The sequence below is a fragment of the Protopterus annectens genome, chromosome 6.part1 (genome assembly GCF_019279795.1).
Source record: "Protopterus annectens isolate FY-2018-M chromosome 6.part1, PAN1.0, whole genome shotgun sequence".
Classification (NCBI taxonomy): Eukaryota; Metazoa; Chordata; order Ceratodontiformes; family Protopteridae; genus Protopterus; species Protopterus annectens.
The window spans coordinates 158,601,674-158,619,704 of NC_056738.1; the positions used below are offsets into that span (position 1 = coordinate 158,601,674).

At 39.2% G+C, this 18,031-nt stretch overlaps 1 protein-coding gene across 5 annotated transcripts in view; it reads right to left on the bottom strand.

Moving 5' to 3' along the window:
- B3GALT1 (beta-1,3-galactosyltransferase 1) overlaps positions 1-18,031 on the bottom strand; it is a 2,392,726-nt gene that overhangs the window by 1,394,376 nt on the left and 980,319 nt on the right. For 4 of the 5 annotated variants that reach the window (XM_044075599.1, XM_044075596.1, XM_044075598.1 and 1 more), the window contains exon 4: positions 17,363-17,425. The exons of the other annotated variant lie outside the window; for it this stretch is intronic. The gene's annotated coding sequence lies outside the window, so the exon portion shown is untranslated. The remainder of the gene's footprint in view (positions 1-17,362; positions 17,426-18,031) is intronic. 5 annotated transcript variants of the gene reach the window in all.

Here is an 18,031-nt window from a genome sequence, read left to right on the forward strand (position 1 = left end):
TATAACATTTATAGCCTCCATATTAAATTCTATATCACTTATGCTTCCTATTAAACCAGACCCTTTACTCTTCTCTTTATTTATATATAAACCCATTTTATTTAATGATCTGTTAAGTTCTTTAATAGGTTTGCCCATATGCTCCATTTTACTTGTAAATGTTATAATATCATCTTCATAAGTAGACAATACAGGCAACTGTAATTCATTTAACATTTTATAACCTACCATTTCTGTCATTTTGTTAATTCTGTTCACTGTTATATTCATAACCAATGAAAAAAATAATGCTACTAGTCAAAAAACCTTGTCTGTCTTATTCCTGAATTTATTTTCAGTTCCTCTTCCTTTTATATCAGTTTTAATGTAGTTCCTATCGGGTTCTACTTCACATCACCTAAAACCCATTCTACTGACTTTCATTTCACTGAGACCAAATCACCTAATGTTCAAAATATTGAAAGCTCATTTGACTCTTCTTTTTTAATACATTTATAAATATAGCTTGTCTTAACTTCTTATACATATACTTTTCATTTTCTTCTCATGTTCAATACATACAAAAAAAAAAAAAAAGTTTTATATTTTTCTTTAAAACTAATTCACCATGTTGTCCAGTTTTCACAAAAGTCTCTCATCCCTATGTGACTTTCCCATAGTGTATATATCACTCTGCTGTCATCCTGTTCCAATTCTTTCTCTTTTAACCTTTTAATTAATTCCCCTACTTTTATATATTCTTACCTTTCTTATACTGTTATCCATATTGCAAAATGATGCAAAAATCCTGTGATTTTTACCTCCTTGCTGCATAGTTTTTAAGCTTTCTGAAATCAGAAGATAATCACTTTCAGTTGTAATATAATTTCTTTTATATGGCCAATGTCTATTCTCCCATGCATTTAGTTGGCCACATCTCATAAATTCATTAACTATTTTGACATCACATCCTTTCTTCTTATTTATTCTTAAATTACAATTGAAATCTCCTGCCAAAATTATATTCATATTAACACATACATAGTCTAATATCTTTTAAACATATCTTCTCTATCTTTTTTGTCACACAGGCATATACTACAGCTTTTATTCTAAAACACTTTTTCCATCTTAAATCTGTTACAGTAATGTGCCCTAATTCCACTACTGTCAAATCCAAAAATTTTAGAATTTGACATAAAATACACATAAAAGAACACATTTCTTTACTCATGTTCCATATAACTGATCTATTCCACATTTTTCTGTTTGTAATATTTCTTCTTCTGTTAATAACTTAATGCAGTCTAATATAATAAAATGAACATCTAACACTGCACACCATTCTAAAATACCTATCCTCTTGATATTTTTCATACTATTTACATTTACATCTAACAATTTCAGTGTTAAGTAGAAGAAATATAAAAGAAAAATACAGAGGAAAGAAAGTGAATCCTATCCTTTACCTTTCTTATTCTCTTTAACTGTCATGCATATGAATTTTCTTTTTCTTTCTTTAACCCTTTTCCTATCGTATTCTTCCTTCCTTTTACAACTGTCCAATTTACATAATCCTCTTAACTTGTTTCATTATTTTCTTCACTCGTTTTATTTATTTCTTTAACCAGACTTTCTAAAACCTCATCTGTCTCATTCAGCTCTATTTCATCCTGCCTTACATTATTTGTTTGAGCCACATTTTGTGTATTTTCTTCCATTTCAACTTATAATCCATTATCACATTCTAACCAAACATGTTCAGTATTACCACACTTTTTACATTTTAAATCCCATTTTTTGCATCATGTCCTATCTTTCCATATATATAACGTTTCCTTTTATTACATTGTCCAATTAAATGATCATCTTTCTACAAAAGAAACAAGTTTTGGTTTGTCCCTTATATCTTACGAATCCTCTATGACCATTCACATTTATAACACTTGGTATAAGCTTTATTTTATTATTTTCCATATTCAATATAAAACCACATTCCCATCCCCAGTCCAAAGTCCTCTTTCATCATAAACTTTTGTTGTGTCCATTACTTCTTTACACAGTGAATAAGTACTTTTGTAAGTCCACAAATTCCACCTCTGTTCTAAATTGAACCAATACTTTTTTTTAGGTTGTCTAAAAAAAGACAGCACAACACATTCTGATGGAGGATAAACATGTTTTTTCTCTTCAAACTTTCCCCGAAAATTTTCCATGTATCGTGCATTTTTGAATACATCACAAAATGTCTCTTTATTAGTAAGTAAAAAAGCTCTTACCTCCTTTGCAGTAACACCTAATGCAGCAATTAAAGAGTCCCAAACCTCATGTCCTTGCTCATTTTTGTTGCTTATTCAAACTGTATATCTCTTTTTTACATCATTTTTTCTTCTTTTCTTCCTTCCCCCTTTTTTCATGGCTTGTGTATACGTTTTAGCTTCTGGTTCACCTTCTTTCTCGATTTCTTCAATTTTCTCCATAATATCACTTCAAGCTGCAGCTACATCAGTACCTGGTTCACTCGGATTAATCATTTGTTCTAAACAATCATCCTACAGCCCTCCCGACTGGAAGGTTGAAATAATACATCTCTTTTGACTTTCCAAATCTTTCTCAAACAACCAATGTTGAAAAACTTCCTCCGAGTCGATCTGTGTCATCTCCACCATATTACTCTGTCTCAGTGCCTCCCTCCCCTCAGATACAAGCAAATTCTACATCCTTTGCTCATTATCATCTGATATTGGTAGTGACTCTACCAATTCTACATTATTCGCCATTTCTATCTGTACATTCTCAATATCTCATCCAGTGTCTCTGGGCTGCCTTTGCGCCTAGAATGCAAACTGAAGGAAGAAAGCATAACATGCAGAGTCTTCCCCAATGAAAAGAATAGGAGAAGTTCCCCGATGCCCTGCCCAAATTTCCCTTAGTAGTATCAATACCGCCTTGGGTCTACCCTTGAAAGAGGCTACTAGCCTAGTGGGACTAATCCAGTCATCAAAGGATAAATAAATAAATATGTACTCACACTGACTTAAAAATCAACACATGCTTACAGAATGTACAATGATACTTGACAGGAACACAACTCACTAACGGAATATAGAAGACACTGACTTCTACCTCAGTTTTAGAAAATGTTGTCTTACACATAAATAGGAGCAGAATTTGTTTAGCTGTCTGTTCTAAAAAGAGGCAAAATGATTTACCTGAGTAGTGTCCCACAGTTGGTCAATTTTTAAAAGACCACAATATGAAGCTTGCATTTGTGGGGATCCTTTGCGCTTATTTGCTATCAAGTTTTTGCTCTTATGTGATGTATGAAGCCTGAAGAGTCAAACTGAGTGGAGTTGCTATCTCCCAGGCTATCACAGCAAGTCTGCAAAGAGGGTAAGATCAGTTACCCACCTTCTTTATATACTGCACCACAATGTTGTCTGTAAATTTGCAGAGTGGCTGGGGACCAGGGATGATCTAAGTGATCACTGCCAACATGCCCCACACATTTATGTGCTTCTGTCTGTCTTCAGAATTCTACACAGGTTGCCCTTTTACCCTTATGACATTGGTCCCCATGCCTGATCTGGGGAAGCTATAGCGACAGACTGGAGAGGGGTCAGAAAAGAGAATGGCAGATCTGGCTTACAAGTGGTTTGGTCTGCCACCACAGAATCTCCCTCCTTACAAATCCCAGCATTGGGATCTGAAATAATGAAGAGTGTAGATGCTAAATCCAGACTGGTTTGAGGAACGATTGCATTTCCCTCATATGGAGTCTGTACAAGGGAAGCATGAGCACCATTGATGCCATGTACTCCAAAATACAGAGAATGTCCCTTCATGTACTCCAAAATACAGAGAATGTCCCTTCATGTACTCCAAAATACAGAGAATGTCCGTTGGACATGTATGACTTTGATTAGAGAAACTCAGGGTGAACTGCAGAAACATCTCTACTTGGTCTGGTGGAAGAAAGGCTCTTCCAAGGAAGATTCCAACAGACATCTCAGGAATACAATTTTGTGAAAAGAGATGAGAGAAAAATTCTGATAGCTGACTTGAAAACATAAACTGAAAACAAGATTTTGGAAAGCTGCTCGACAGGTAGCAAAAGAGTCTTTAAGGTTAGACAATTATACAAATATGAAAAAATGTGAATGCCTAGAAGTCTGCAATAAGCAATGACTGGGGCTAGGCACTTTGTGAATACCCCTAGTGCAGTGGATAGTCGAGAGGGTATGCCAGAGAAATGACAATGTGAGCCAGACACAAGAAGTCTTAAGAAATGCCTGAACTGCTAGTGAATGGAATGGGATTATAGGTAATATTTAAATGTAGCTTTACCACAAAATCAAGAGATGAAATCAGAGGTGCAGGGGACTTATGAAATAACATTATGTACTTCAGAATCTTGGTGAAAAGATTTAGAAAGGAAAGATCCAGTATAAGCCTCCAAGATATTTCACATGTTTTAGTACCAGAAAAATCCTTGAACAAAAACCTTTTCCCAAGTAACGATGTGGCACAGGTTCTATAACTCCTTGTGCCAGCATCATGTACGGAATTGGAGGAAATACTGAAAGAGATTTGTCTTCACTGGGCAATAAGAAATACCCTGGAAAGAAGGGAGGGATTCCCATTGTCAAGTGTAACTCTACGACATTACATTTAAAACCCATCTGTCTGAAACTATCTGCTGCCGCAAAGGGAGATGAAGTCTCAGAGAGATTAAGAGGTTGCCATGGAGTCAAAGCAGAGATCCTGAAGAGCCAAATAGTCATGTTGACGGAGAGGACTGTCCTTGACCTTAAAAGACTTTTCCTTTCTTTTTAGAGTCATCATGCCATTGCTTTCTAAAATCCTGTTTTGATATCTCCTTGCTGCTCATCAAGTTGTACTGAGGTAAGTTAACTACTAACAGTCCACCATAAGCACAATATCCTGCCCAAACACATAAAGCCTGAAGAGAATTTTAGTCAAAAAATAATTTCCACCCAAAATTTTTATATAGACATTTATATACAACTATCCCATAGATATGCAATGGCAGACGCAAAATAAAATGTTTCCTAGCAAAATAGAATATTTCAGATAGAAAAGCACAAGTTTTCCTCACATACACACATATATATATATATATATATATATATATACATACATACACATATATACACACATCTGAGAATATATATAAATATATATATATATATATATATATATATATATATATATATATACACACACACACAAACACACACACGTGTATACATATATATATATATATATATATATATATATAATTTATTTATTTAACATTTGTTGACCGGGAATGTCCGATTAGGTTCCACAGAGCCTGTTTTCAGCGGAGGCCTGGGGAGAAATGCTCCAGATGCATGTCTTTGGAATGTGGGAGGAAACCGGAGTACCCGGAGGAAACCCACACGAACACAGGGAGAACATGCAAACTCCACACAGAAGGCACCCCAGCCGAGAATCGAACCAGAGAACCTCTTGCTGTGAGGCAACAATGTTAACCGCTGCACCACTGCACCGCCCGTTATATATATATATATATATATATATATATATATATATAAACACACACACACACACACACACACACTTCTGAATGTTTTCCCTAACAGGGGACTTATCTGCCCATCCTGAAGGATCACTATCCAACCAACAGTTCCATGGGGCTTGCCAAAGGAGTGTTCTTCGGTGAGAAGAGAGGCTCTACGGTAATTTGTACTCCACCTGTCTTTATATGGAGCTCATCTCAAGCTCCTGATAGCTGCAGCATGTGGTGGGTACTCTTAAGCTTTAAAATGCTGCCAGTCACAAGGTGTAGGACTCATATAACTTAGGCTGCTGCAACACTGATCTATATGTTAAACCTCATACAATGCTTTAAATATCTTGGAATGTGAATGGAATCTTCTTTCTCTTTCTTGTCATCAGCTAGACTCATTTCAGGTAAACAAAACTAGATATCTTAAATCAAAATAATCTCTCTATTTTACTTTCTCTGAGGCCAGGTCAGATTTTTTAAGGATATTAATATTTCAGACTTAATATCTTCTGAGAATAATTCTTACTTCTTCCTCCTACACAACCTTCTCTGACTCTCACATAACCACACTGGTTCATTTCTCTCCCTCTCTCTTTCTGTGTTTGTCTATGTCCATGTGTATATGTGGGAATCTGTGTGTGTGTGTGTGTGTGTGTGTGTGTGTGTGTGTGTGTGTGTGTGTGTGTGTGTGTGAGTGTGTGTGTCCTCCCCAAATCTTACCACAACAAAATGGAGAATAACCATACACTGTAAAGGAACACCCTTTAGCGGTTAAATCTAGGATTGAGATTTATGTGAAGTCTCAGCATAACAAATAATCAAGAAAGAAATAGCTGGTGCCAAGTTGTAGTTTCTTTAAAAACTATTACAGTTTGAGGAAAATATACACTATTTTTCAGATGTGGTGTTTTGGAAATTCTTCTTCTTCTTTTGGCTTTTCCCAGTTAGGGGTCGCCACAGCAGCTCACCTGTCTGCTCATGATTGGCAGTGGAGTTTTACTGTGTCGAGTTGCCACCCTGGCACCCAACCTTCCACAGAAGGCATACACATGCACGCACTCACACCTAGGGCCAATTTAGCATGTCCAATCTACCCGCAGCATATCTTTGGGATATGGAAAAGAAACTGGAGCACCTGGAGGAAACCCACGCAACTACAGGGAGGACATGCACACTCTGCACAGAAGGCACCCCAGCCAAGGAACGAACCGGAGAACCTCTTGCTGTGAGGCAGCAATGCTAACCGCTGCACCACCATGGCTGCCCGGTTTTTGGAAATTAAATCAGAGAATGTTTAAATAAAGACTCCATGTCTGTTGTCTCATTGAGTTTATTATCAGACTGTTAAACGTGGGCAGATAAGTGCTGTGCACAGAATAGTTGTAATCAATCATTTATATATACAGTTACAAGGAACAACTTTCATCTTTTACCAAAGCTGAAAATCAGAGGGAACAATGCATCTCACTGGTCTTAATTATATGTAGCTTGCTCTTCATAAGTTGACTAATGGTAACCAATTCATATTAGTTGTCAAGGAGAAAGGGAGGCCCTTGAATGCAAAAAAAGGCAAAGAAAGTGCTGTTTATCTATTGGGAGAATGCAAGAGCCTTGGGAATGTTCACCTCGACAACTAATATGGATTGGTTACCATCAGTCAAACTATGAAGAGTGAGCTATGTATAATTATGACTAGTGAGATGCATTGTTCCCTCTGATTTTCAGCTTTGGTAAAAGATGAAAGTTGTTCCTTGCAACTGTATATATAAATGATTGATTACAACTATTCTATACACAGCACGCATCTGCCGACATTTAACAGTCTGATAATAAATCTCAATGAAACAACAGACATGGAGTCTTTACTTAAACATTCTCGGATTAATTTCCAAAATATCACATGGTGTATATTTTCCTCAAACTGTAGCAGTTTTTAAAGAAACTACAGCTTGGCACCAGTTATTTGTTTCTTGATTATATCTTCCCACAAGAAAAATCACTGTACCTCTTTCTCTATCTTAGCAAACTGTGCAGGCTTTTATTCAACTTTTAAGCTGCATTTGTTATTTATACAAACACCTTTAAACATTCTCCTTCAGGCACTCTACTGTACACTTACACAAGCATGCCACACTCCCATGGGAAGGCATTTCAGGCTCAACATGCACACAGGAGAAGGCACTACAAGCTCGCCATGCTGAAAGAAGAATGCATGGCAGGCTCTCTATGCTCACAGATTCATAGGTAAGTACTAGGCTAGCTGCCCATGTGGGTCATTTTAAGCCTAGTCAATGTCCCTTTTTGTGCTCAAAATAACCTTAGCCATCCCATAGCCGATAATTATACATTACTCTTAATGAGAATAGCTGGGATCATTCCGCAGATAATTTGTGGGGACCCATGCATGGGAAAAAGCATTTAAGAACTGTATCTGTCCATTAGCAGTAAAAGGAGCAGGCCTGGGATAAATTTTTGGTTTCCTATCCACAGATCTAAGTTGAAGTTGATAATGGACAGGGATGAACTCTGTTTTACGTGGATAGGACGTCTGTTCCATAGCAGCGGTATCCTCTATTAAATACACCTGTCCCTTCAAACCATTCTGTTAATGTTGCAGAAGTGGTTTAGATCTCTAGACTGAGAATTTCTGATGCCATTTGAATTGTTGATAAGCAGTAAATCCATCATTAACAGGTCGGATAATGCCTTGTATGCCAGATACAGATGACCTCTTAGCACACTGTAGGATACTGAGTATAGTGACAGGGCTTTTTACTCAGTCCAAGTAGGACATGTTGTTTAGGCCTTGTATATTTTTAGTAAGACATTTCTGTGGCCATTCCAGTTTTTTCATATGTCCAGACATATACATGCCAAAGGGGGCATTATATTCAATGATTGGCCTAATGAGGGCTGAGTAAAGGGGCACAGTGACATCCCTAGATCTAGCAGTATAGAAGGACTTTGTTACACATTGGTCAAAAGTTAGGTCACTTTTAACATAGGTTTTCAAATCCCAAACAACTGGGTCAACTCTTAGGGCCATATTGTCTATGTGGTAGTTCCCTGGGGTAGAAGACTTCCCAAAGGATACAGTGATGCATTTTATGGCATTTAATTTCAGACTATGACATTGACATTGGTTATTTATTTGAGAAAAACCTCCCTGCAGGATTGCTAAGACATTTTAGGATTCAATGATTGCTCCTAGCTTGCAGGCATTGTAAACTTAGTCAACCAGAGCCCTTTGGTATTGACTTTTACTTCAGAAAAGTAGATGCCAAACAGCGGAGGTCCCAGCACAGAATCCTGAGGGATTCCATTGTTGACTGGAGGTAATGTGGAGGTAATTTCCTCTATTCTGATTATCTGTGGATGTAATTTCCTCTGTTCTGATTATCTGCATCTTATGTGTGAACTAGTTGGTAATCCATCAGGTGACATAGGAGTTTATTCCGAGTTTATTTAGCTTTTCTGCCCGAGTGGGGAACTGTAGTCAGGTTGAGGTATACTGTTTTGTATTCATCCATTGCTTTGGTGACCTTTTCAACAAAATCCGCTAGGCTGAGTAAGTATAACCTGCCCTTGACAAATCAAAAAAACTCAAAGCAGAAGGCATGGCAGTCTCACCTTACTCAAAGGAGAATGCATGGGAGGTGCCTCATTCTCACAGTAGAAGGCATGGCAGGCACCCCACAATGAAGGGAAGGCATTTCACAAAATGCTCACAGAAGAAGGCATGGCAAGTTCTCCAAGCTAACAGAACAAGGTATTGTAGGCTTCTTTGCTCATAGGATAAGGTATGGCAGGATGTCCTCTCTCTCAGGACAAGGCACAGCAGGCTTTTTATGCTCACAGGACAAGGCACGGCAGGCTGTCCACATTCACAGTAGAAGGCATGGCACTCACTCATCGCTCACAAGGGAAGGCATTTCAGACTCTCCAGAAGATATGGCAGGCTCTCTGTACTCACAGGAAAAGGCACAGCAGACACTGCATGCTGAAAGCAGTAGGCAGGACAGATACATCATGCTCACACATGAAGGCATGGCAGGTACTGCATGCTGAAAGGAGAAGGCATGACAGATACTCCATGCTCACACAAGAAGGCATGGCAGGTACTGCATGCTGAAAGGATTAGGCACGACAGATACTCCATGCTCAGACACGAAGGCTTGGCAGGTAGTGAATGCTAAAAGGAGTAGGCAGGACAGATACTCCATGCTTTCAAAAGAAGGCATGGCAGGTACTGCATACTGAAAGGTGCAGGCACGACAGATACTCCATGCTCAGAGATGAAGGCATGGTAGGTACTGCATGCTGAAAGGAGTAGGCAAAATAGATACTCCATGCTCACACATGAAGTCTTGGCAGGTACTGCATGTTGAAAGGAGTAGGCATGACAGATACCCCATGCTGAAACATGAAGGCATGGCAGGTACTGCATGCTGAAAGGAGCAGGCACAACAGATACTGCATGCTCACACATGAAGGCATGGCAGATACTGCATGCTGAAAGGAGTAGGTAGGACAGATACTCTATGCTCATATATGAAGGCATGGCAGGTACTGCATGCTGAAAGGAGTTGGCAGGACAGATATTCCATGCTCATATATGAAGGTATGGCAGGACAGATACTCTATGCTCAAACATGAAGGCATGGCAGGTACTGCATGCTGAAAGGAGTAGGCAGGACAGATACTCCATGCTCACACAAGAAGGCATGGCAGGTATTGCATGCTGAAAGGAGAAGGTATGACAGGTACTCCACAATCACACACGAAGGCATGGCAGTTACTGCATGCTGAAAGGGTTGGACATGACAGATACTCCATCCATGCTCACACAACAAGGCATGGCAAGTACCACATTCTCTTCAGGACAAGGTACGGCAGGCTCTCCTCCCACACAACAGATGGTACAGCAGGCTCTCCATATTCACTGGGAAGGAATGGAAGGCCCTCCGGACTCACTGGAAAAGCACAGCAGCCCCTATACACTCACAGGGAAGGCACTGCAGTCTCTCTGCAATAACAGGAAAAGGCATAGCAGGCTCTCCGCCTACACAGGACAAGTCATGGCAGGCTGCCCACTTTCAAATGAGAATGCACAACAGGTTCTCTATGCTAACAGGAGAAGGCACAACAGGTTCTTCATAGTCACAGAAGACATGGCAGGCTCTCCATATTCACAACAGAATGCAAAGCAGGTTCTTTATACTAATTCACAACAGAATGCAAAGCAGGTTCTTTATACTAATTCACAACAGAATGCAAAGCAGGTTCTTTATACTAACAGTAGTAGGCACAAAAGGTTCTCCCACTCTCAGAAGAAGACACAGCAGGTTCTCCATATTCACAAGAGAATGCACAGCAGGTTCTCTATGCTACCAGGTGAAAATACAGCAGATTCTCTATGCTATAAAGAGAAGACAAGGCAAGTTCTCCATGCTCACATGAATAGTCATGGCAGGCTTCTCACACTCATATGACAAGGCATGGCAGATCCGTTACTCTCACAGTAGTAGAAGACACAAGAGGCTTTCCATGTTCAAAGGAGAATGCACAGCAGGTTCACTATGCAACAACATAAAGCATAGAAGGCTCTAAACACTCACAAGGGAAGGCATGCCAGGCTATCCATGTTGACTGGAGAAGGCATGGCAGGTTTCTCACAGCCTGAAGCAAGGAAGGTTCTCTCCAGACTCACAGGAGAAGGCATGGTAGGCTAGCTACTCTAACTGGAGAAGGCAAGACAGGGTCTTCACAGTGACAGGAGAAGGCACAACAGGGTCTCTGTGCTCAGTGCAGAAGGTATGGCAGGCTCTCCACTCTCAAATAAGAAGAAATAGCAGCCTCTCCATGAACACAGGAGAAGGCATAGCAGGATCTCCACAGTTACAGAAGAAGGCACAGCAAGGTCTCCATACTCACAGAAGAAGGCAAGGCAGGATCTCCATGATCACAGAAGAAGGCAAGGCAGGGTCTCCATGATCACAGGAAAAGGCATGGGAGGCTCTCCATACTCACTGCAGAAGGCACGTCTGGCTCTCTATGCTCACTGCAGAAGGCATGTAAGGCTCACCATGATCACTGCAGAAGGCAAGTTAGGCTCACCATGATCACTGCAGAAGGCACGTTAGGCTCTCCACACTCACTGCAGAAGGCATGTCAGGCACTCTACACTCACTGAAGAAGGCATGTCAGGCTCTCCACACTCACTGCAGAAGGCATGTTAGCCTCACCATGATCACTGCAGAAGGCACGTTAGGCTCTCCACACTCACTGCAGAAGGCATGTCAGGCACTCTACACTCACTGAAGAAGGCATGTCAGGCTCTCCACACTCACTGCAGAAGGCATGTCACGCTCTCCACACTCATTGCAGAAGGCATGTCAGGCTCTCCATTCTCACTACAAAAGGCATGACAATGATGGCAGGCTGTCAATAATCACTGCAGCAGGCATGCCAGGCTCTCCTCACTCACTGCAGAAGGCATTTCAGGCTCTCCGCACTCAATGCAGAAGGCATGTCAGGGTCTCCACACTCACTGCAGAAGGCATGTCAGGCTCTCCATGCTCACTGCAGAAGGCATTCCAGGCTTTCCACACTCACTGCAAAAGGCATGTTAGGCTCACCATGATCACTGCAGAAGGCATGCCAGGCTCTTCACACTCACTGCAGAAAGCATGTCAAGCTCTCCATACTCACTGTAGAAGGCATGTCAGGCTCTCCATACTCACTGCAGAAGGTATGTCAGGCTGTCCATACTCACTGCAGAAGGCATGTCATGCTCTCCATACTCACTGAAGAAGGCATGTCAGGCTGTACATACTCACTGTAGAAAGCATGTCAGGCTCTCCATACTCAATGCAGAACTGCAGAAGGCATGTCATGCTCTCCATACTCACTGAAGAAGGCATGTCAGGCTGTACATACTCACTGTAGAAAGCATGTCAGGCTCTCCATACTCAATGCAGAAGGCATGTCAGGCTCTCCATACTCAATGCAGAAGGCATGTCAGGCTCTCCATGCTCACTGCAGAAGGCAAGTCAGGCTCTCCACACTCACTTCAAAAGGCCTGTCAGACTTTCCACACTTACTAGAGAAGGTGTGTCAGGCTCTCCATTCTCAGTGCAGAAGGCATGTTAGGCTCACCATGATCACTGCAGAAGGCATGTCAGGCTCTCCACGCTCACTGCAGAAGGCATGTCAGGCTCTCCATGCTCACTGCAGAAGGCATGTCAGGCTCTCCATGCTCACTGCAGAAGGCATATCAGGCTCTCCACATTCACTGCAAAAGGCATGTCAGGCTTTCCACACTTACTAGAGAAGGCATGTCAGGCTTTCCATACTCACTGCAGTAGACATGTCAGGCTCTCCACACTCACTGGAGAAGGCATATCACACTTTCCACACACACTACAGAAGACATGTCAAGCTCTGCATACTCACATGGGAAGAGATGTCACACTCTCCACACTCACTGCAGAAGGAATGTCACAATCTTCATACTCACTGCAGAAGACATGTCAAGCTCTGCATGCTCACAGGGGAAGGTATGTCACGCTCTCCACACTCACAGTAGAAGGCAGGTCAGGCTCTGCTCACTGGAGAAAGCATGACAGACTCTAACATATGTAAGTATACACATCAGCCATAGAATGAGTTGGGACCAGAAAAATGGAAAATCCCTCAAACTCGCCCAAATGATGGTCATGCCTTTGACTGGATTTCAACTCAGTGACAGATACAAAACAGGCACAGTCTCAATAAATGCCAGAGAATACTAAAAACAAAAAAGACTCTTTATGAGTGTGCTTGTTTAGAATATTCATGAGACACTCAGGATGCGTTACTAACTGAAATAAAAATTGCAAACTAATTTATGCATGAAACAACACATCTGGCAAAAACAAAATTAAAGGCCACTGTATGCCTGAATGAACAGATTAGCTATTTAAAAGTTTTGTATTCTGTGAAAATAAATATCTGCTTAGTCCTATAACATCTTTTAAGAATTATAGAACTGAAGAACACTTTGTTTATGCATCTTTAGAAAGAGTTTAATTCAACGTGCTTTTAACCAAGCTGACATTCACTTGCAAACTGTGTGATCTAGTATAGATAAGATAATAAAAATAAAAAGGTCTTCAAATACTCCCCCCCCCCCAAAAAAAATCAAGTACCTTTATTTGGTGGGTCCTACCTGGTTAGTAAAAATGCAAAAACTGATCTCAGAAGCAAAGGCAAAATGGGATAAAATAGTACTTGTTAGTTAACAAATTGTATTTTCCATTACCAGTACTACAGTACTGGGGAAAACGGGTGCTGCACTCAAGTATGCCATCCTTTAGATGCAAAATTAGATTTAGAAGCTCCCAATGCATTACCCAGAAGAGAAGGCGGATCTACCCTGGGTCTGGGCCAAATTTCCCCAAGTCATTAAAGTTAATACCTTGGGTTTTCCCTGTAAAGAGTTCACCGGCCTAGTGGCAATAACCTAGTCAACTTAAGATAAAATAAATACATTACATGAGCTACTGTTTTCATTACAGTGTTGTTTGCTTGTTGATTGTTAATGATGGCATGAACCAGTGTTTCAGAAAACACTACCAGGTTTTGAAAACATAACCCATGTTTTTTGCATTGTTGGAAATCTAACAAGTACTGCTAAAGTGCAATGTTTCTAAGGCTCAGGATGTTAAAGGAAAATTTTTTCTTCATTTTTAAAGACAGAACTGTACTTGAAATTGTAAACCTTTAGAAAGCTTAGCTGCCTTGGAAATCATACAGAAATGACAGCATGGGAGATGCCTGGACCAGTAAAGTGTACATTAACTGGCACTCTGTTTCAACAATGACAAGGAAAGCTAATCAGCAGAGCTGTGACATTTAGAAAAATATGATGTGAAGTGTTTGTTCTTGTACATAAAAGAAATGTTACTGCTGCAACATGGGATCAGCAAAGTATATTAAATTATGCCTTAGCATAGCATATACCCAGAACACTTCTCCCATCTATATCCTACCTGAAAAACAGGCAGGCATCAAGTCAAATGGCATTGTTATTCTTTTGCTTATATTCTACACACACACACACACACACACACACACACACACACACACACACACACACACACACACACACACACACACAAACACTTGGTTTCTTTCCTCAGTCTCAGCAAGCTTATGTGACTTCTACTCCTTATATCCTGTATAATTTTAATGGTGTAGCCAATATGGACAAGATCAAGCCAGCTGCATAGAAATAAAAAGTACCTTAACTCCTTGACATTGCATATGACAAATAAAGTACCAAAACAAACTGTATTGTCTGCACAAAAGTTCTATTTCTCTCAAAATCTCAAAGATGCAGGCAAACAAAATACAAATATCTCAAGAACCATCAATACATGAGGGATTAGAAGAGCCTTTCATTCACATCTCATGACTCCAAGCAAATCATGCTTTAATTTGCCGTTCTTTATGCTACAAAGGTTTAGAAATTATGCAGTTTTGTAAACATGCACAATTCTGTGTAAAAACATATGCAATAAACAAAAGTTACCAATACATATTTGCTCAACAAAAATAAATGGATTTCTGAGATGTGTACTTCTTCTTATCACAGGCAAAATTATCAAGTTTATATACAACTTTAAACAGCCACATACATATCCCTTACTATTTCAAAAACATGCACACTACAAATACCATGCCAAAAGCAATTCTGCCAGCTTACAACTGCTTACTGCATCATAATGTGCAATTTAATTTGTTGACTTGTTAAATGTGGATAAAAATGTAGACATTATGCATTTAAAAAGCCTCATCAACACCTTCATACATCTCAACTGCCAGGAGATCAACACATACAGTATCAGAAATCAAAACTGACATTCATCTGTAACATAATAGAATTATATTTAAGTTCAGAAGTTTTTTTTTTTTCTGTGGGGAGAAATACAAATACTATTGTACATTATTTACATTATTCCATAAACAGCCAAAGAAGTAACAAGTAACCTCTCAAATGTTTGGGTTGCACGTAAACTGCAAGTAATAGCTTTACTCCAGTCACTTGTTCATCAAGTCTCAACATTTTGCAAGTTGCTATGCTGCTAGTTCTAAATATACTTTTTTTCCTTAACAGAAATAAAATATGGAAGTCATTTATCTTCACAGAGAGGCACTGCAAACTGCTTTTGTAAGATTTGTTCACTGTACATTAAGATTTAGAAATTATGTCTGTCAACAGGCTTATATACAACCATCTACATATAAAGCATCACAACTGTTATGTATAAGCTATCAGTGGCAACTCTACTGAGCACATACTTAATATGGCAGCCAGTCTATAATCTCAAATATATTACTTCTAGCTCACGGCTTTCACCTAGTAAGACAGATACGCTGTACATGTACTGCAACACTAATTCTTAATATCTAGTGGCTACCTCCCCCACAACCAAGACACTATATTCCATTGTGAAGTGAAAGTCATGTCGACAATAAGATATCATTGTCTGAAAATTAGTAGTCTCACACAGAAAGAAGGACTCAGCATATGCATATGGAAGTCACTACTTGACAGATATTGGTACCTTTCTTACACACACACGATACTTTTCCATCATATACTATACATTAAAAAACTACAACTGCACCTGTCATTCAAAGCTAGTAGGCAAGCCTCGGTAATCAGAAAACATTCCTTCTGGCTTGATATGCCAGCTATAATATTTTACAATGTCAAACACAGTATGACAATTTCACTTCCAATCAATGTTATGCAGAGTATGCCAACTGTTTGCAAGAAATTCTCTAGCATCTAATTGTATCCCAGACCAATAAGCGCTACTCACATGTATTTTGACAATTAATTGTAGTCATTGGTCTTCAAGAGTAAAACAGGCATTATGCATCCATCACACTACAGACCCTGCTGTCTAGAAGTTCTTCTGCAAATTTTCCATGCCAGTAACAGAATCACACCAACATCATTTTGTAACAGTGAAATCTTAACTTTTGAACAAAATCTGCATATGGACAGCAAAAATACTACCATTTACATTTGTCTCTGTGTCACACAGAAATACAGACTTCAGACAGACAGACAGACTCAAGCTCAGACATATAGATGCACACACACACACGTGCGTGCACACATACACACTCCCTTCTTTCTCTCTCTGATGGCTGCCTTATCCTAAAGAAATCTTTCTGCCACCAATGATAATTTGGTCTGTGTGTGTGTGTGTGTGTGTGTGTGTGTGTGTGTGTGTGTGTGTGTGTGTGTGTGTGTGTGTGTGTGTGTGTGTGTGTGTATGTATGGATTCACTTTAGAATCTTGAACTTTTAAAATCTTGAACTTCCTGTGGTCGAGACCATATGATCAAGGTTTCAGAAGCTTGAAATTCTGAAACAAATCCAAAAAAAAAAAAAAAAACAACAAATAAAACGTTTCTGCAGGGGGCAAGCCCCCCTGCACCCCCCATGTGGGGGCCTGCACCCAATTTCGAAATTCTGAAACCTCGATCATATGGTCTCGACCATTTGAAGTTCAAGATTTCAGAAGTTCGAGATTCTGAAGGGAACCTACACATATACAGGACATGAAGACCAAAAATAAGTGAACTTAAAAGTATATGCACAAAAATATGAATGCAAACATTATGCTTGAAATGTAGGATAAAAATAAAGACAGAACATGCTAATAAAGCATTTTACATGTGATTTTGTAAATGCAACCTTCTACTTTATGTAATTTATAAAGTTTTGACCAAACACTTATAGACATACCTTCAGAAGTCCTTAGAAATTTAATAGCTGGTGCTTCTCACACGAGGAAAAATATTTTGTGCACTGTGAAAGGAAATGTCATACAACTATTATTGCAAAGATATTTTTCAAAAAAGCATATTGCAATTTTTTTCAGATTTTGGTACACCAGTACCGGTATACATTTTTCAATCATCTTTATTATGTTTCGGCCACGTGTTTTATTTTTCTTATGATTTTGTTTTTGCAAGCAAAACTAGTATTTCTAATCTGCATGGTATAATCTTTAACTTTTTATTTTCTCTGTTTTGTCCTTGCCTGTTAAATTTTCTGCATAATATAAAGCTAAATATTTTGTCATATAATTCAAAAAAGACATTTTCTCACATAAGTAAATCTTCATTAAACTTATCAAAGATTGGAAGTTACAAAAAAGTAAATGCAAAGCAGGAATTTAACATGTGATCCGTCATGCACAGATTCCAAACAGTTCTAACTTAACAAAGCTTCAGAAGAATGAGAGAACAGCTCAGTTATTTGTTACAGATAATCCTTCCTGACAGTATCCTGGTGTATGTTGCTATACTCATTTGACTACCCTACAGAAATATTTCACAGTGTAACTATAACATTATATATTCCCAAGGCGTTCTCTGATAACTGTCTGCAATTTACTTTATGCTCCAATCA